The 20255-nt window shown below is 44.1% G+C and overlaps 1 pseudogene across 1 annotated transcript; it reads left to right on the top strand.

Annotated features, from left to right (window-relative positions):
• The first annotated feature begins 1136 nt into the window (after window positions 1–1136).
• LOC309522396 (TATA box-binding protein-like 1 pseudogene) lies at window positions 1137–1983 on the top strand (annotated as a pseudogene). The gene has a single exon. The product of its transcript is annotated as a TATA box-binding protein-like 1 pseudogene (transcript).
• The last annotated feature ends 18272 nt before the right edge of the window (window positions 1984–20255 follow it).

The following is a 20255-nucleotide window of genomic DNA, read 5'->3' as shown; positions in this document are numbered from 1 at the left end:
CAACAAGAATGACAAAAATCCACCAACAGAATACAAATCAATATGGCTAACCTGATCCAAAACACCCACCCACCCCATTCACACACGAAAACAAAGATCACCACAGCCAATCACAAGCAAACAAGGCCAACCCCAACCTCTCTCACCACCAAAGGAACACAAGTGAACAGCAGAGAACCTGCACAAGCAACGCTGACACAAAACCCCACATATAGTAAGTAAAATAGAAATATTGCCACCCACCCCCACCCTACTTTCCACCTTTCCTTCCTAATGTCTCAACAAATGAAACTGATATGTAAAAAAAATGTTACGGAGGGAGGGGAGAGACATTGCACATACCTTTTGTAAACCAAGAAAATCTTTAATAAAAATACCAAAGAACAAACAGCAAAAAACCCAAAAACCCAAAACCAAAATAGAAAGCCCACACACCACGGAGCAGATTGAGGAGGCAGGCAAATGAAAAGGTCACACAGGAGAAGCTGCGATTTCTCCATCTCCTGCTTCTGCAGTCATTTTGAAAGGACAAATAAAAATATCCAGACTGTAATCTGGTGGCTAAAAGCAAACTGTTCCATTTAAACAATGCATTCAATGGAAATAAACCCGGCGATAATATGGAAGGAACTCAGTGTTACTCTGTCATCCTGCTGGCGCAAGCATTTTGGCTTGCTGTATGGAACAATCCTCTGCAACCCACAAGAGCCAACTTCAGGGTGTGGGGTGAGGTGGGGTGTGGAGGAGAGTGGAGGAAAGCCCCACTGCATAAGCAGAAGTCCTTGAGCAGAGCTTCCATTGACAAAACTTATTGTGGCACCTGAGGTCAACCTCAAAATGATGCCTGTGAGATTTCACCACTCCCATATCCAAGAATCTGCTGATGTTCTCTGTTGATTCTCTAGAGAGGAAGGGGCGGTTTCTGCTCTCTACTTATTCCGCTCCAGCCTCACATCAAAGAGAGAGAGAGACTGAGTGTTAGAGAGAGATCGTGTGTATAGATAAGGTTGCTGCTAAGAGCATCTGTAACCTGAAGTGTCTGTAACCCGAGGTACCACTGTACCTACATTGGGAACAAGAGTAGGAGGAGGTGAGCTACAGAAGGAGGCGGTGGCAGCGGCGGCAAGTTGAAACATCAATGGCGACGAGTCGCACAGCAACTGGGCTGCACGGGAGCCTATAGGATTTCAGATGTGATCTTCATGGTGTCGTGCTAGAATCTTGAGGTTTTAATCTGAGTCACCCCAATGGATGTGGAGAGTGATGTTGCCTTGGACATTTTAATCACAAATGTAGTCGGAGTCTTCCAAACAAGATGTCATTGAAAGATTGCGTTAGAGGGAGCAAATGTAATATACAAGCGTGATGTTGGAAAAGTATTAATGAAGCATGGGAAACCAAGGATTACAGCAACAATTTGGTCCTCAGGAAAAGTAATTTGCACAGGAGCTACAAGTGAAGAAGAAGCTAAATTTGGTGCCAGACGATTAGCTCCTAGTCTGCAGAAACTAGGTTTTCAGGTGATTTTTACAGATCTTAAAGTTGTCAATGTTTTAGCAGTATGCAATATGCCCTTTGAAATCAGATTGCTGGAATTCACAAAAAGCAACAGACCCCATGCTAGTTATGAACCGGAGCTTCATCCTGCAGTGTGCTACAGAATAAAATCTCTCAGAGCTACTTTACAGATTTTTGCAACAGGAAGTATCACAGTTACAGGGCCAAATGTAAAGGCTGTTCCACTGTAGTAGAACAAATTTATCCATTTGTGTTTGAAAGCAGGAAAGAAATTTTATACGTTGCCACTTCACAGTTAGGCGACCTAACCAAGCACCCTTTATAAGACTGCTGCGCATTGGACTAATAGCAAAAAAGAAGAAGGTGAGAAAGAAAAGGACAACTGGACCAACACAGCTGAGGAGGTGCAAACTCTTGGCCATGGTGATAAACTCCAGTCCCTTTTGGATTTTATTTGGAACAGTGCTATATTGTAAAAACAAACGTTTACAAGATACGAAATTGCTGCTTTTTCCAAGACATTCTTGTTTTGTCTCTTTTACATTTTGAATTATGGTGCTGGAGGAGACTCTTGAGAGTCCCATGGACTGCAAGAAGCTCAAACTTCTCCATTCTGAAGGAAATCAGCCCTGAGTGCTCACTGGAAGGACAGATCCTGAAGCTGAGGCTCCAATACTTTGGCCACCTCATGAGAAGAGAAGACTCCCTGGAAAAGACCCTGATGTTGGGAAAGATGGAGGGCACAAGGAGAAGGGGATGACAGAGGACGAGATGGTTGGACAGTGTTCTCAAAGCTACCAGCATGAGTTTGACCAAACTGCGGGAGGCAGTGGAAGACAGGAGTGCCTGGCATGCTCTGGTCCATGGGGTCACGAAGAGTCGGACACGACTAAACAACAACAACAACACAAGACATTCTATTTATTTCTGCAGTGATTTCTGTGTGTTCATAAGCAGATTTGTCATGATATGCACTAAATTTGAAAACACTCCTATAGGTTGAGCTTATGTTTTTATTTGTGAATATTCTTTACATTTTTGTACGCTGACTGTTGGGCACCAAAGAAGCTGTAGATGTTACCCTTTTTCACCTGATAAAACAGGCACAAATAAAAGTCTGCAAAACTTTTATTCTAAAAAAAAAGAGTGGAAGGAGGCCAGCATCAGGACATAATATTATGATGGCCGACTGGGAACAGTTATGGACCACTGGTATGAAGTTTACGGCATATAATGCCTTAAAAGAGAATTTAATGAAAATGATTTACAGGTGGTACATAACACCAGTCAAGCTTGCAAAAATTTACCATTTGCCCGATAATAAATGTTGGAAATGTAATGAAACTGAAGGTACATTCTTTCACCTTTGGTGGACATGCCCAAAGATTAAGGCATTCTGGGAGATGATCTATAATGAAATGAAAAAGGTATTTAAATATACCTTTCTAAAGAAACCAGAGGCCTTCCTCCTGGGCATGGTAGGCCAATTGGTGCCAAAGAAGGATAGAACTTTTTTCATGTATGCCACAACAGCAGCAAGAATACTTATCGCAAAGCACTGGAAGACACAAGATTTACCCACTCTGGAAGAATGGCAGATGAAGGTGATGGATTACATGGAACTGGTGGAAATGACTGGCAGAATCCGAGACCAGGGAGAAGAGTCGGTGGAAGAAGATTGGAAGAAATTCAAAGTATATTTACAGAAATATTGTAAAATTAATGAATGTTAGAAGGATGCTGGAAAGAAGTTATATGACTTTAGCAGAAATGTTATAAAGAATTAAGTATGACTAGATTGACAATAGGTAAAGATGTAAACTTAAGGTTAAATTGTGTTAAGATAAATTATGGAACTAAATTTGAGAAAGAGGGAAAGGACTTGCTGGAACAATTAATTGAACTAGAATACAAAAAAGGAGGTGTGAGGAAGTCGAAGAAATAAGCAAATGAAAGATAAGGATATGAAAATACGGGGGGGGGGGGTTGTGTGTTTTTTTTCTTTTTCCCCCTCTATTTTTTTAAAGGTTGGTGTTTTTTGAATGTTTCTGTTTTTTAATGTTTTGATGCACTGTTGATGTTTTGTTTTATTGTATTTTTTTCTTTTTGTTTTTGAGGTTTTGTAACTGTTCATTGCTTATATTTCTTTTTTTTCTTTTCTTTTTGTAATGCTTAAACTCTAATAAATATCTTTATTTTTAAAAAAAGTATGGAGGCCAGCATCACCTCCTATTTGTGCAGCTGAGGGGCATATCCGACTTCCAAGAATTGCACTGTAGCCGTTGCTGCAACAATTCATTCCTCGGAGGCGGTGTGATCCTGTCTCCTGAGGTGAGTTGTCTTACTTTACCTCAAGAGTGAACTGGCCCTGGGTGAATCTCACCCAAGGAATTGCAAATGCTATATAATTGAGAAGACACCCGATCACAGGGGGATTTTCAAAACCCCCCCCCCACAGTCTCACAATGAAATTGACAGGCCAGAGTTTGTAATGCTGAAAAATAATCAGTGATAACCTCCTCCAAAACAGCTGAAAAGACCAAAATGTTTAAGGCATGGAGGGCATCCCTGTGGTCTTTCAATGCTGTTAGACTCCTCTTGACCACAACCAGCTATTATTTCATCTGTCCTTAAGTTCTTATCTCACTCAACGCACTTTCCTTGAATTCCCGGGCCTTGGACTCCGCTTTCTCTGCAAACATCGCAAATGATTCAAGGGCAGATAAACAATCAAGCTCACCAAGGCTTTCTGTGATGCTATGGCAGGTCAGGGATCGCAAGGCCCTTCAGATGGGTGTTGCGTACATCCCTCCAGAAGGATCGCTAGCCTGGTGATCAAAGGCAAGCTATAATTCCCCTCTGCCCTTGGCCCTTCTTGGGGGGGGGGAGGAATGCCGCTGCAATTCTTGAGGCTTTCTGCAGAAAGAAGAAGCAATTCCCTCGATTTTAGTGGTGCTCTGTCAGAATCTGCAGCCTGCTTTGCTGCTCCACTTACATCTCCGCCGTGTCCCCATGACAAGCAACTTCAGCATCCTGTCTGTGCTGGATTGCGTTGCCAAGTCCTTTGGTCACCAGATTTCCCCCCTTATAAAATCCTTTCTCCGCTGGCAAGGATGGATAAGCTGCTGAGGCCCTGCCCTATATCCCACCTGATTGTCCAGGAACATCTGTTGTCAGGGCTCTGCGATAGCGTTAGCTGCTCACCTGGTGGGTGCCCTAAGCCATGGGTAGGCAAACCAAGACCCGGGGGCCGGATGCAGCCCAATCGCCTTCTAAATCCGGTCTGCGGACGGTCCGGGAATCAGCGTGTTTTTACATGAGTAGAATGTGTCCTTTTATTTAAAATGCATCTCTGGGTTATTTGTGGGGCATAGGAATTCATTCATTTGTTCCCCTTCAAAATATAGTCCGCCTCCTCCCCCCACAAAGTCTGAGGGACAGTGGACTGGCCCCCTGCTGAAAAAGTTTGCTGACCCCTGCACAATAGGAGAGCAATATCTCCTCATAATGCTGGGAGGACAGCTTGAATGAGGTTTGTGTGAGGAGGGGGGCAACACTGGATAGGAAACCTTAGAATGTCATAAGCAAACAGAAGACATCAAAGCGATACCAGCTCTCGCTCTCTCATTAAATTTTCTGTTTTACAATTTAAAATACTCATTTTACATCCTTAAGATATCAATGACTTCCCTTCTTCTCTTTCCATGGTTCATTTTACATATCATAAATCCCTGCATATTCTACAGAAACTATACCATTCAGTTTTCCATTACAGTATTACATCCATCATAACTTATTTACACTGCTGAATTTATCTTAACGCTGCCAGCGTTTTCAGCTATACACAGTTCTTTCCCATATATTCAATAAACGTCTTCCAGTCTTCTCTAAACGTCTGTTCTTCTTGTTCTCTCATTCTAAGTCTGCAAGCTGCACATATTCCGTCAACTTAAGTTGCCATTCTTCTGTGGTTGGGACCTCGCTAACAAAACACAGACCACAATAGTGGCATGCATAAATAACATTTTGTGACACCTGGGAATTTCAGTCTGAATTATCCCCAACAGAAAGGACTCTGGATTTTTTTTGGGGGGGAGTACTTTTAAATATATTTTTTTCAAGTCATTATGGAGCATTTCCCAATACGCTTTTACCCTTTTACAAGTCCTCCACACATGAAAGAGCATTCCCTCCACCTCTTTGCTTCTCCAGCACTCATCTGATTCAGTCTTATACATCTTAGCAAGCCTACTCAGAGTTAAATACCATCTGTGAATCATTTTCAAGTAGTTCTCCTTCAAAGAATAACATGCTGTGGACTTCAAATCACTTTCCCTGAGTTTTCCCCAGAGGTTAAAATCTATATTGTGAAAGGCGGAGCCAACTCTCACCTCCTTCACCCCTTATGGCACCAATGAAATCAGTACCCTATTTTGGTCCGGGGTGGAGACCTAAACCTTCCTGACAGATGTCAGAACTCTTCAATCTAATGTTGTTTCATTTATTGAACAATTGGAGGAGACAGTTAATATTGCTTTCATCATGGACCTGTGCTACCTCCCACCTGCATTCTGCCTCTTGCTGAGGCACCACCCAAATATATAAACCCCCCAGAGGGTTTTCCTCCCAAACATGACAAACCTCTTAAAGGGATATCACCACGATTCCCTCTTTTGATATTAATAGTACTAAGTGGTAGCAAACAAGAACACAATAAGGTAATATCCAGTGTGGGGGTTTTTTTTGGGGGGCGCAAGGGTACGCGTACCCCTGAACATTTTGTGAATCTAAGTTTGGCCTCATTGAGGGGCAGTATTTCAATATAAGTAGAAAAATGAGACTACCTCTAAACATTTATTATTATTTTTTAGAAAGAAAACAAAAGCACTAATATCAAAACTTAACAAATGCTGACGACTCTGTCTGTCTTTCTTATGGCTGCTGGACCTCTGTAAAAGGGTTCCAGTTTCTAGTGCCTGTTTACTCATACCATTTTCTTTTGCTGGCCTCCTCCTCTTTCTTGGATTTCTTTTTATTTATTTATTTCTTTTTTCTTTCTTTTATTCATTTTAATACACAAAATGGACAATTATCTGTATACATCAACACAAAGCAGAAAGTAAAATAATATACCAAAGAATAATCACAAAACAAAACAAAACAAAAACAAAAATAAAATAAAGATGGTATTTTTTATTGTAGACCAGACTTCCCGTCCGCTCCTTACTTCAATTACTCATCATTAACTTGCTGCCAATACATATCGAGTTATTATCAGAATTTAAATAAGTTTTAATCTATCTTAGGTCTCACATCATATTTGAAACTACTACTGAAGTGAGCTAGTAGAGAAGGTCAAGATGGCGGCTGTAACAACTTCTCCTTCGTGAACCCTCCGGACTACAAACCTTTTATAGCCTTTTATAGCCTTTTACTGCCGTTTTTATAGCTGTTTTATCAGACTTTTAAATTATTTTACTTCTGTTAGAAGTTTTTAATCGTTTTACTTCTACGGTTGACCTGTTGGGGCCAATATACGTACCAACAAGGATATTCAAACCCTCTGCTGAGAAAGCCTGCCGTTGATTAGTAACGCCGCCTTGAAGACTGGGTTATGTTGAGAAGTGGAGGAGTAGCAGCAGAGGAGTTGCACCCATAAAAGATAAGTTCTCTCTTTTATCTCCGTTTATCTCTACTTTGAACCTCCGTAGTTAGTGAGACAGCGACAAATGGATCATGGCAAGCGACCAAGATCTGCTGAGAAAGATTGCTCACCTCCAAGAGTAAAGCAGTCAAAGCTTGAAATTATTTGAATGCTGCGACAGATTTTAAGCTACAATAAATATTTTTTCAAATATAGTTTGAAGACTTCCCATTTTGAAATAAATACCTGTTTTGGTTTATTCTTTATTTTTTCAGACAAGCTATCTAATTCTGCATATTCAGTCAATTTTTGAATCCATTCTAACCTTGAAGGAACTTTGTCACTCTTCCAGTTTGCTGCAATAAGAACTCTCGCTGCAACTGTGGCGTATAAAAAGATCTCTCTTACCTTTTTGGGAATGTCCGAATCTGTAAATCCCAAAAGGAAGGCTTCTGGTTTTTTATTAAAGGAGATTTTAAAGCATTTTTTCCAGTTCTAAATAGATATCCTCCCAGAACACCTTAATTTCCTTACACTGCCACCACATGTGGTATAGAGTACCTGGTTTTTCTTTACATCTCCAGCAATTGCTTGGGACACTTTTATACATTTTAGAGAGTTTCCAAGGGGTAAAGTACCACCGATGTTGCATTTTTAGGAAATTCTCTCTCAAAGTGTAGCAACCTGTGAATTTCCAATTTGTTTTCCACAGATTTTCCCACTGTGTCATGGTTATTGTGTACCCAAAATCCTGAGACCACTTAACCATAGCCACTGTGATCTCCTCCTCCTTGACTTCCCAGTACATCCCAGTACACCTTAGAGCAGTGTTTCCCAAACGTTTTTGGGCAACGGCACACCTGTTTACCGGAAAAAAATCTCGCGGCACACCACCATTAAAGCCCCGCCCCGTGACGTCAGCGCGCAGCGTCACGCCGGGAGAGACGCACAAAAGTGAAAGTTTTTTCCCTTCCCCTTGCCGGGGTGGGAGGAGGCAGCAGAGCGAGGGACTGAGGGACGGCGGCAGCTGAGGTGGCGGCGGCTGTTGTGGTGGTGGCGGCGATAGCGGGCGGAGGAGGAGCCGTCGCCGGGAGTTGCTGCTGCTGCTGTTGCTGCTGCTGCCCGGACATGCCGGCCTCCTCCTCCTCCGCTGTCTCGCGCTCCTCCCTTTTGCGCGCGCTGCCCCGCTGCTCGGCACCACCACCGCGGAGCCGCCCCCGGCTCGACGCGGATCCTCGCCGCCGCCGCCTCTCGCCGCCCGACTCGCCCGCCTCCCTCCCACGGCACACCAGCCGGTGTCTCACGGCACACTAGTGTGCCGCGGAACACCGGTTGGGAAACACTGCCTTAGAGAGGGTTTTAGTTTTGGAATTCACCAAATCAGATTCAAATCTGGAAATCTCTGTTGCAAAACCCTTCTGTTTGTCAGATTTGAATGTCTCAAATAATTGGTGGTATTGGAACCAATCAGATATGTACTCTCTTATTTCCTCAAAACTTTTAAACTTTAATTGGTTATCTTCTTCCTTTAAGAGTACTTTATATGTTGGCCAGACTCCCTGAGTATTTTTCCTTTTCACCGCACAGGCCTCTATTGGGGAAATCCACCAAGGAACTTTGGGCTCAAACAGGTTTTTTTATTTCTCCCAGACTGCAAATAACGCATTCCTGACAATATGATATGAAAAATTTCTAAGAACTTTAGCTTTCTCATAGACCAAGTACGCATGCCACCCCATTGGTTATCAAAACCCTCCAAATCTAAGAGGTCCAAATCTTGCAGCGTACACCACTCCTTTAACCAGGTGAAGCAGGCTGCCTCATAATACAACTTCAGATCGGGCAGAGAAAAGCCTCTTCTGTCTTTTATATCAATTAAAATTAGATGTTTAATTCTGGGTCTTTTCCCTTGCCATAAAAATTTAGAAATATATTTTTGCCAATTCTTTCGTGGATTTCAGTGCCTCATTTGGTGCGGAGTGGTATGGGTTGTCTATGGTCATGATCCTTTGGAATCAGTAGGAGATGTGGAAATCCCTTAAAGAGGGGGAGGTTTATTTATTTATTTTTATTTATTTATTTACGGCTATTAGCCCATAAAATATATACAAACATAAAAGGACAGAGGCATAAAAACCGATATATTCGGCACCAGAAGGAGAACATCACGATGCAAGGGTGGGTCATTGAGCAGAGCCAAATAACAGCTTGGGGCCTGGGGAGCTCCAAGGGACGGGTCGCAGAAAGAGGAAAACTGAAGACGAGATCCGACATGCACTCTCATCATAGCTGTCCGATTAGTTTTGGTGATGTTGTTGTTTTTTAGTGGTTTTTGTGTGTGAGTTGTTGTTTTTTAGTGGTTTTTGTGTGTGAGAGTAGGAGATGTATTCTCTTCCTTCTAAAGGTGGAACCTTGTGCTTGCCCAAAGGTGGAAGGAGGACAAATATGATAAATATGATGGACCATGCTGAATTGGCAAAAATGACCGGGGAAACCAGAGATCAAGAGGACAGTAAATTTAATAAAGAATGGGGAATTTTTTTAAGTTACTTGAAAGAACACTGTAAACAATTGAAAACATTGGCAGGATTTTAAAAACACTTGCAATGAAGCGAGAACTATGATAGAAAACGAGATGTAAGAAAATATGGAGAATATGGTACGATGCAGTTTTAAAAGAATATCTGGAGAAACCATGGAGGGGTGGAGGGAAGTTTGGGGCTTCTGAGAATCCCATTGGTAAAATGATTATGATTTATGTATGATGACAAATGTTAAAAGTGAAAATGAATTTTTTTAAAAAAATAATTATAAAAAGGCGGAACCTGGTGGCATGATCATTTGATATGATAGCAGATCCCCTTGGCGGGACATTATGGCTTTCTGTTTCCATGTTGTGCCATCTGAAAGCAACACATTGCGTGGCTATTCCCTCCCCCCCACAGGTGGAATAAATAAAGACAATGGACACAGAAATTTAGGTTAATGGGCGTAAATGGCCACAACTTTATTGATTACAGGTAAGAAGGGTATTGGCTTTAGGCATTGGCCCCTAACCGACTAGCCGGTCTAACCGGGAAGGGTTAAACACCAACAGGGGGAGCCACCCGAGATGCATATCCCTAGGCGCTCCCCGAGGGGTTACCACTCGGGGGCGCGCTTTAGGCCCTAGCCTCCGTAGGTTTCGGACGAGGCGTCGCCCCTCGGAGTCCTTTAACGAACTACCCTTCAAGCATTGGGGGAGGTGATGGCGTTCCTCCCCCCAACCTCATTTGCATAACAATACCCCGGCCAATGCCTACCGCCACCCGAGCCGTAAGCCGGCTCGCCGCCAATACCCTCAAACCTGTAACCAATCCCTAACGCCTTGAAAAATATCTGCCAACCAAATATCATTGCCAGCATCAGATAGATGCACGCCATCCCAGCGATAAAGCATTTCCTTGTCAAACCGTATGCATGGGTGCTGGATGACCCGTCCGCCCAACTCGGCCACTCTACGTGCCACCGCGCGCTCCACAATCCTCCTTGCCTTATTCACGGCCACGGGTTTTTCCGCGTCCCGCCAACATCGCCTTTCCAGCAAAGATGACCAAATAATTGCAATGTTTTCATGGGATGCCCTCAACAATTCCAAGTCATTGATAATGTTCCACATCAAGTCCACCCCTTTTCTATAAGGCAGGTCGTTCTCGCCCAGCTGGATGACCAGGGCACTGGGTGGGCCCTCGGCAGCGATTTTCCTGGATACAGCTGGGAAAAACTCTTCCCAATGCATACCCCTCCTAGTGATCCATGACACTTTGACCCTGCTGGGTAGTCGTAGCTCAGTATCCCAGCCCCTGTGTTCTGCGCGCCGTTTTGCCCAATATATGATGCTGTGGCCGATAACCCACAGTCGAACCACATCAGTACCTGAAATGAGAGAATCGGAGAACCGGATCAGGAGGAATGCCGGGGGGGGGGGGAAGTGAGGGGAATTTAGAAGGGCTTCTGGATATAACCCCGGTATGCGTTAGATTTCCAACGCCCCATGTCCATAATTCTTTCAGCCGGTAAACCCATATGGGCGGCGGTGGTGGCCGCCCCGATGCGAAAGGAGTGCGCAGCATACTCCTCTTGGGGAAGCCCGATGGCGGCAATTGAAGTTCGGAATGGGCATTGCCATCTTCCTGAAGTGGTGGCAAGTCTTTAGCACTCTTATCGGAATGCCATTTTCTCTTGACCTTGCACAGATTTTTGCACGTGTAAATTTCACGTTGTCAGCTGATCTCACTGTGTCATACTTGTGGCAGTCTTGTGACGAATTTTCTGTTGAGCAGTAGTTTTCTTGGGAAGAGGCCCTGCTGCGTGGTAACTAGTTATGTAAGTAAGACATGCCAAATAAGGATCAGCCTTTGAGTTCATTGCTTTATTTAGGAATCTCTTCCCTAGGCCATTCTCAACAAGTTTATTGGATTTTGTAGATACCTTGGGCTGGATGTTTTGTGGATAGAGCCATCTAGCTTTACAAATCCTTGGAACTTGTGGCCATCAAACTGATGTGTGTTATCTGTTTGTACTACAGTAGGCATGCCGTGTTGAGCAAATAATGATGCAATGAGGGTGATTACTTAAATGGCTGTCATGTTGCCCAGATGAGCTATCTCAGGGTAGTTGGAAAAACAGTCCATTATTAGCAGGACAGTTCTTTCCTGCTAGATCAAGTCAGTGCCCACCTTTGACTGTGGATGCAGAAGCTCTCCCCAAAACATCACAGGTTCTTCTATCAGCGCTGATATAAATTCCTGACATGCCAGGCTTTCCCTCTTCTTTCTCTGTCTACATTTATGTTTGGCCAGTAGCCTCTAGAAAACTCTATCTATAATTACATGGCCTTCAATGTACTCTTTGCGTCATATCTTCCTTTGAAGCCTTGCATGCATGGGAACAAGATGTCACCTAGTACTGACAGTTCTTCCTTGAACTATACGATGATTCCAATTCTTTTTGCAGGATATCATCTTGATCTATGAACTGGGTAAATGCGAACCTAGGGTTGCCATAGTGCAAAAAGTGAAAATCCAGATACAAAAGTTGTTGAGCTTTTTTGTTTTTTTGGAGGGAGGCAAAGTTGATGAAAACTGTCCAGGTCATGTGGTCAGCATAACAAAACACTGGCTCCCTCAGCCTGGAAATCGAGATGAGCTCCGCAACCCCCTAGTCTCCTTTGACTTAACCATCCAGGGCTCCTTTACCTTTTTTACCTTTTAATGGTAATACAGTGGTGCCTCGCAAGACGAAAAGAATCCCTTCTGTGATTCTCTTCATCTAGCGTTTTTTTCGTCTTGCGAAGCAAGCCCATTGACGGATTAGCGGATTAGCGCTATTAGCGGCTTTTAGCGGCTTATCTGCTGATCGGATCAGCTGATAAGCGGCTTAGCGGCTTAGAAAAAGGGGGGGAGGGAAAAAACCAGCAGGAACTCGCAATACATTGTCGTCTTGCAAAGCAAGCCCATAGGAAATTCGTTTTGCGAAGCACCTCCAAAATGGAAAAGTCTTTCGACTAGCGAGTTTTCTGTCTTGCGAGGCATTCGTCTTGCGGGGCACCACTGTACCATGCTTCTTGATCTCTTTCAGGCAGCTGAAGTATTTATTGCCTTTGAATTTCTAATTCCAAAGCTTTCTACTGTTTCTATGGTAAGAGCAATTAACCAGTTGGAAGGACTACCTTGGGATGGAAAGTGGTGGACTCTCCTTCACTGGAGGGTTTTGAACAGAAATTGCATGGCCATCTATCAGAGATTCTTTAGGTATGATTCTTGCATTGGAGGGGGTTGCACTAGTTGAGTCTTGGGGTCCTTTGCAACTCTGCAATTTTATGATTCTTCAGTTTTGTGGCTGTGCTGGTCCTGGGTGGGTTACCGTGTGGCATGGTCTGAGTCTGGTCCTGGGTCGAGGGTCTGGAGGCTGTCTGTCAAGGGCAAATCGGGGTCCAAGGCAAGGAGCCGGGCGTGGTCAGGAACTCCGGAAGAGCAAGTCAGGGTGCTGGCAGGAACAGGTTTCCAGCGATGCTGCTCCCGCAACCTGGGACTGGGCTGACCAGTGGCATAGCGTGGGGGGTGCAGGGGGGGCCCGGCCGCACCGGGCGCAACATCTGGGGGTTAGGGTTAGGGGGCGCAAATCCACAGGTTAGGGGGTGCAAATCCATGGGTTAGGGGGCGCAAATTACTTGCCTTGCCCCGGGTGCTGACAACCTACGCTACGCCACTGGGGCTGACTGGCCTTTATCTCCTCTGGGGCCTAGGGCGGTCCCGGCCCATAGATGATTCGCCTTTCCTGGCCTTAAGGCGAGCACTCCTCCTGAGAGAACTTAGTCCCCTCCGCCTCTCTGCCCTGAGCCTCTGCAGCTCAGGAGAGGCTGGAGGGTTACTGGACCCAGTGGCAACCTCACCTTCCCCTGACAGGGCTAGGAGAGGAGCACCTGCAGGCAACGGGTCCTCAATCACCTCCGGAGCCATAGTGGATTCATCTGGTGTCTGCTCCTGAGGATCCGGCACGGGTGTGGGCCCTTCAGATTTAAGCCCGTGCCCTGGCTCAGCCGGCTCTGGAGGCGGGGACTCCTGTGCAGGCTGGGATTCTTCAGGTTCAGCCTCTGAATCAGATTCCCAGGCCATCACAGTGTCTTTAAGAAGGTAATGGTCTTCATATTCTCTTTCTTTCTGTATTCCCAAGTAGTGTGTTATGTTTCCTATATCCTTCTGTTGTAAGAAAATCTGCTCCTCTTTCCTTATGGGGTATCCAGGAACCCATACAGAGTTCTTCTAAGGTTCCCTATTGGTAGGAGAAAGTAACAGAGGCCAACCAGAGTATATTGAGAAGCAAAGCGGCTAGTAAGCCTGCTCTTTATTCAAGAAACGGTTGCAACAGGGTCCGCACTCATCACACGCAGGAGGGAAGAGAACCCGAACAATGGTGCGCAAGCCCTTATATAGACTATTGAAATTGCCCATCCTGTAGCCCAAGATTACCCTCCCAGCTTTTGCTGCCCAACTCCCCATGGGACTCTGAGTCCCCTAAGTCCATGATTGCTCAGAGAAGGAGGGATGGAGGCAGGATCCAGCAGAAAGCAAGGGAGATATTTATTTTTCTGTTGCAACAGAGTTCCTTTCCCTCCTTCCAAGGAGGGAGAGACCCTGAACAAAAGTGTGCAGGAACTTTTAAAGACTTTTGACATTGTGCAACCCACTTAGTCAAAGACCACCCCAAAATCATCATACATACATCACAGAAGGAGGCGGCCTAAGGCAGAAATCCTGTCTGCCAGGATACCTAATAATGGTCACTGACTGCATTACCTGGACAGCCCGGCTATTCTTTTGTGATGGTTAACACTTTAGTTCCTGAGTCCAGGTCACAGGCTCACCCTATTCATACACAAATACGCCCTTAAGACAGGATTTGCAAGCAAAAAGACAATGGGAAGGCTTTCCCCATTTGCCTCCCTTACTGCAGAGGAATATTTGAGGTCATTGGGAGAGTCAAAATGGCTTCAGGATTGCTTTCCCATACTATTTCAGACATATGGTTATATTTAGATATGTGTGCATTTATGAATATTTATTCTATATTTGAGACCTTAAAATTATTATAACACTTCTTTCCGAGTTTTGGTTTAATACTTTAATTAGTTCATGATCACCCCCTTCTTGTTCAAAGCAGAGCATCAGATTATCTACGTGCAATGGTACATGAATCCATCTCTGATCTATTCTCTTTGAATACAGGCAGAGATCTGCTTTACTTTGGGTGAATTTCCCCTTTGTCAGTACTTCATTTGTTTTTGCATTCCATGCTCCGGCAGCTTGGTTAACCTTTGGGGGTCTTTAACCTGGAGGGGGAGGGCAGCATACAGATTCTATCAATGTTCCAGGGTGGTGGTCTTACCTTGGCTGGGAGTTCATTTGTTTTTCTTTCAGCTGCTGCTTTAAGTGGCAACTTGACTGTGTTCCCAGCATGGAAATCCCTTGGGAACACTTTGTCATGGTTCAGCATCATTCCCAAGGGCAAGTTCAGCAAAGATGCCTTTTTGCTGTCCTTGGGAAGGAAGGAACCCCTCAGCTCCATCATAAAGATAAGACCACAACCTTTGAAGATTCATAAAATCCACCCACTTTCTAAAATTGTTGGATATTGAAATATACTCAGAGTCGCAAAGTGATTTCATGCTCTTTATTCGGCTCATAGTGGTGAGGAGGAATGAATGGAAGTCCCCTCACAGTATCTGCTTTATATACATTATTTACACAATGGGCTGCACATGATTGGCTAATTCCGGAATTCTACTGTAAGCCAATCAGGTTGTGGATTCACTTCTATCTGGAGCAGGATTGGGTGGTTCCTGCCAACCAATCATACTGCTGCATTGTTCTAGGACTAATCAGACTGCTGCATTCTGAATCCTATTGTTCTAGGACCAATCAGACTGCTGCATTTTGGATCCTATTCAACTCAGTACATAACAGATATTTCCCCCCACTTTTGTTGAATGGCAGTATTTGTCCCAGGTTTCGCCTGTGCATTTCCACTCCTGCTCCTCTAAAACCATCTCTCCAGCCAGGGCCATCTTACCCACAGACCCTAGTGGTGTGGGGCGCCAAGTTCTGGAGGGCGCCAGGCGAGAGTCTGGGGAACACCGAACGAGCGCGCTGAGTGCACCGCTCTCACTGAGCGTCAGCTTGGTTTTTTCCCTTTTAGCCTGCAGGTGCCGAATTCTGTGGGGCGCCAGAAGGCTAAAAGGGAAAAAACCGAGCTGACGCTCAGCTGGAGTAGCACCCCCCACTCACTCGCTCGGCGCAGGCCAGCTCACTCAGTGTGCTCGCTCGCTCAGTGTGTGGCCAGCGGCACCCATTTTACAAACCCCTTTAAGAGGGGACCCTGAAATCGCCACTGTGGGGGGTGGGGTGAGTTACCACTTCACGCCCCCCCCCAATTTAGGGAAGATAGACTAAAGGATTCCGCCCAAGGCCTAAAACCGCCACCTGAGACCACGATTGCATGTTTGCTGCTGGCTCCGCCTCCTATTTATGTGCCTGGCCCCGCCTCTCAAGAGTGCTGATAGCTTAACTGGGGTTTGGCGGGAACCCCCAATGACTAGCGCAGGGAGGTGGGCCAGCCCAACCAGCTGGTGAGTCCCGCGTGGCCAGAGGTGCTGCGCACGGTCCTGCAAAGGGTGCCCACAAAGGGAGGCGTGAGCGCTCATTGTTGAACATGTTCAAGTTCCAGAGATCTTATAACAAGTTTGCTACTGAGGAAATGGACATACAGCTTCCCAATTATCGAGAGCAGGCTAATAGGCCTATAATTGGAAGGTACATTTGGGTGGCCTCTCTTAAAGATTGGAACTACAGTGGTGCCTCGCAAGACGAAAAGAATCCGTTCTGTGATTCTCTTCGTCTAGCGGTTTTTTCGTCTTGCGAAGCAAGCCCATTGACGGATTAGCGGATTAGCGCTATTAGTGGCTTTTAGCGGCTTATCTGCTGATCGGATCAGCTGATAAGCGGCTTAGCGGCTTAGAAAAAGGGGGGAAGGGGAAAAAACCAGCAGGAACTCGCAAGACATTGTCGTCTTGCGAAGCAAGACCATAGGAAATTCGTTTTGCAAAGCACCTCCAAATCGGAAAACTCTTTCGTCTAGCGAGTTTTCTGTCTTGCGAGGCATTCGTCTTGCGGGGCACCACTGTACTATAGCATGTTTCCAGCTATATGGTACCTTACCCGAGTTATTTACTACCGTAAAGAGTGCTGCCAGAAGCGGAGCCCACCAGGGCTGGTTTGATGTAATCAACTCTGCTGGGAGAAAGTCTTTCCCCGGAGTCTTTCCACTCTTCAGATTCCCAATTAATGTATGGACTTCCTCCACAGTAACCGGCCTCCAATTAGGGAGCAGTGACATTTCTGCCCTATCATCCTCCTGTAAGCTGGAAGGAAGGTTTGGATTTCCCATAAATATATTTCTGAAGTGATTCTCCCAAACCTGAGCTGGAATGACACAGCTGGGGACTGAAGAACTATTTTTCATTGAGTCGGAGACCAGTTGCCAAAAGAGTTTAGTTTCATTGTTTAGTGAGGCATTCAGTAGCAGGGACCAGGAATTTTGTTTGGACTGCCTTTTTTTTTTTTTTTTTGAGGCCAGAAGGGCTTTATACTCTTTTTTGATTTTGAAATAAGATGGAGGTAAGTAGTTTAATCCAGCGTTTCTATAGGCCAAATAAGCGTTTCTGAAGGCTTCCTTCTTTGTGCGGCTCTCTTGGTCAAACCAACGGCGCCCTTTTGCAGTGCGTGACTTGCCGGCTAAGTTTATGTTAACCAAAACCATATCCTGCAAGGACTCAATTAGATTTTCGTAAGCCGTCAGGGAGGAGTCTATTGATAAATTGTTTATTATAATTGATCTTAACTTAATTGCAGTTTGTGAATTCAATCTGTTGCAGAGTATATTAAGACACCATGCAGTGGTTGGAGAAGAGTCTGTAGCAATATGCAATAAGGGATTTGTGTGTGTGAGAGAGAGAGAGAGGGAGGGAGGAGAGACCGTTGAAGTGTGTTTCTAGTTTCAACCACGAAATGATGAAACATGTGCCCTCTTTGCACCCCAAAGTGGCTGTGTCTTCATCTGGTGTGTGAAAGCTCTTAAAATTATCCCCTGCTGCCTAGAAAAAGGAAGATGGATGGCAAAATAGGGCAAGTTGAATTGCTCAGAGGGAAGGATGCAACGTTGAGAGGGACCTGCTGTGTTACACACAACTGATGTCATTGTTGTGTCCTAGATGTGACCTGCAAAGGATTTGCAATACCATATTATGTATGTATGTAAACAAAGGAAATCCTCTTTGCTATTCTACCGTTACGTGTTCAGGGGTGCAGGATCCAGTAAGTGTTAGAAATTAATCAAGGCTTGCAGCATTAAACTGGATGCCAGACCATTTTCATCCCCAGCAAGTGTTAAAAGCTCAATAAGCAAGGCTAGCTTCCTGTGGTCAGGTGATTGCCTCAGCGATGAGCCATTAAGAGAACAAAGGAAAGGGAGCTCTGTGTCGGGTGGCAAAGGGATGGGACCCCTCCTTCAAACAGAACTTGAAAACAGTTTTATTCAGAGAACATTTTAAGGGGGCCATCTGCACTTCCAGTCGTCCTGCCCCAGGAAAACCTGCTCCTTTCCGTTGAATCGGAGCAAATATCAATAAGGTTTCCCGCTGAATTATATTTCCTATAGAGTGGGGCAAACAGGAAACAACTCAGCCCCATGCCTAAAAATCACGGAACAAGCAGAAAACTTCTCAGACCTATGCTTTCTAGGCACAGGGCAAGGAGAAGTGTGGAAATGGGTATAGCCAGGATTTAGGATGGGAGGGAGCAGGACATTCACCCGTCACCATCCTCTGTCTGGCTCTGTCTAGCAGGTACAGAATGAAACGTCTCAACAACAGTTGTTTAAAATTACTTTCTTTTGACCCCAAGTGCTCAGGAAAAAAATCTATCAAAATCTTCAGGCATTCGAAAACTAGGAAGTTAAATAAAAAATTAACAACAGGGAGTACCTTTTGTGCAGTTCAGGAGTATATTTTGCAAAATTACAAATTGTTTTAAAAAAACATGTTTCCTTGGATTTGCTGAAAACCTTTTCAGCACTTCCTTCTCAAATTCCTCCTTTTTACTGATGCACGTTTTCTGTGCACACTCAGCAAGCCTAGCCCATTGAGATGTTCCCCCGTCATCTCGTTGACCTTAGCCAGGTCTTTACTCTCCAAAGGTATTGAATGACTGCTCTGTGCTGCATGGCTGAGCAAGAGACATGAGCAGAGCCTTTTCTGTGGTAGAGCCTTTCAATTTCAAATATCCTGATTATTTCTACTTGTAGTTAAGTATATTTTTATTTATTTACTTGATGGGGGGGCAGCTGCCCCCCCCCGGCTATGCCCATGACTGTGGATGAGCCCTTAGTTTAGATTCTACTGCTGATTTGAATGGCTGCTGTTTTTAATCATTCCTGTATTAGGGTAGTTTGAAATAATACATTAAATACACCCCACCCACCCACTCTGAGAGCCACAGAAAGAGGCCAAAGTCTGGGTGCCCCAAAATGCAAAGAAGCAGAAGTCCCAGCAAAGAAAGAATCAATACAAAAACTTATGGTATATGCAGAAATGGCGAAACTTACCAGAAGAATAAGAAATCAAGATACGGGCACAAGATCTACCCACTCTGGAAGAATGGCAGATGAAGGTGATTGACTACATGGAATTGGCAGAAATGACTGGCAGAATCCGAGACCAGGGAGAAGAGTCAGTGAAAGAAGACTAGAAGAAATTCAAAGACTATTTACAGAAACATTGTAAAATTAATGACTGTTAGAAGGATGTTGGATAGAAACTAAGCGGTTTCCAGCTGTAATGCTTTAAGAGATAAGGGGGGAAAAAGGTTTTATAAATGGGTAAAAGTTTAATGGTAAGGATTTGCTGAACTAACAAATCGAACTGGAATACAAAGAAGGGAGGTATGAGGAGGTCCGAGGAAATAAGTGTATGGAAGTTATGTTATTGAAAATTAATGTGTGTTTTTAACTGTTTTTCATTTTGTATGTTTATTTTTCCTTTTTTTGTTATATCTTAAAAACTTTCAATAAATATATTTTAAAAAAAGAAAGAAATCAAGATACGGTAACAATTTTTTCAAAATAAAAGAATGGAAATGGTTTATTGAATATTTGCAGATAGACTGTAAACAGATAAGAACATTGGCATGGTTGTTGTAACAACCTGCAGTTTTATAAAAGCATATATTTAAAGTAGATTAATAAAAGAGCAAATTAAGTTAATTTGGATATGCAGAAGATATTAAAAATAAATTTAAGGAACCACATAAAGAGGGGGAAGGAAGTCAAGGTTTGAAACCGGAAAAGTATAAATAATTTTAAAAAGAAACTGATAAAGTCCTAGTTAAAGAGGTAAACTTTTGCCTGCCGCCTAAAGGTATATTATGATGGCTGTGCAATTAAAGATGATCTAGAGCTCTTGCACAACAAACCCATAGCCCAAAAAGATCAGAGTTTCTGC

The sequence above is a fragment of the Podarcis vaucheri genome (assembly GCF_965113315.1).
Source record: "Podarcis vaucheri genome assembly, chromosome: 17".
Classification (NCBI taxonomy): Eukaryota; Metazoa; Chordata; class Lepidosauria; order Squamata; family Lacertidae; genus Podarcis; species Podarcis vaucheri.
Note: the sequence above shows the minus strand (reverse complement) of the source record. Positions and strands in the feature narration are given on the sequence as shown.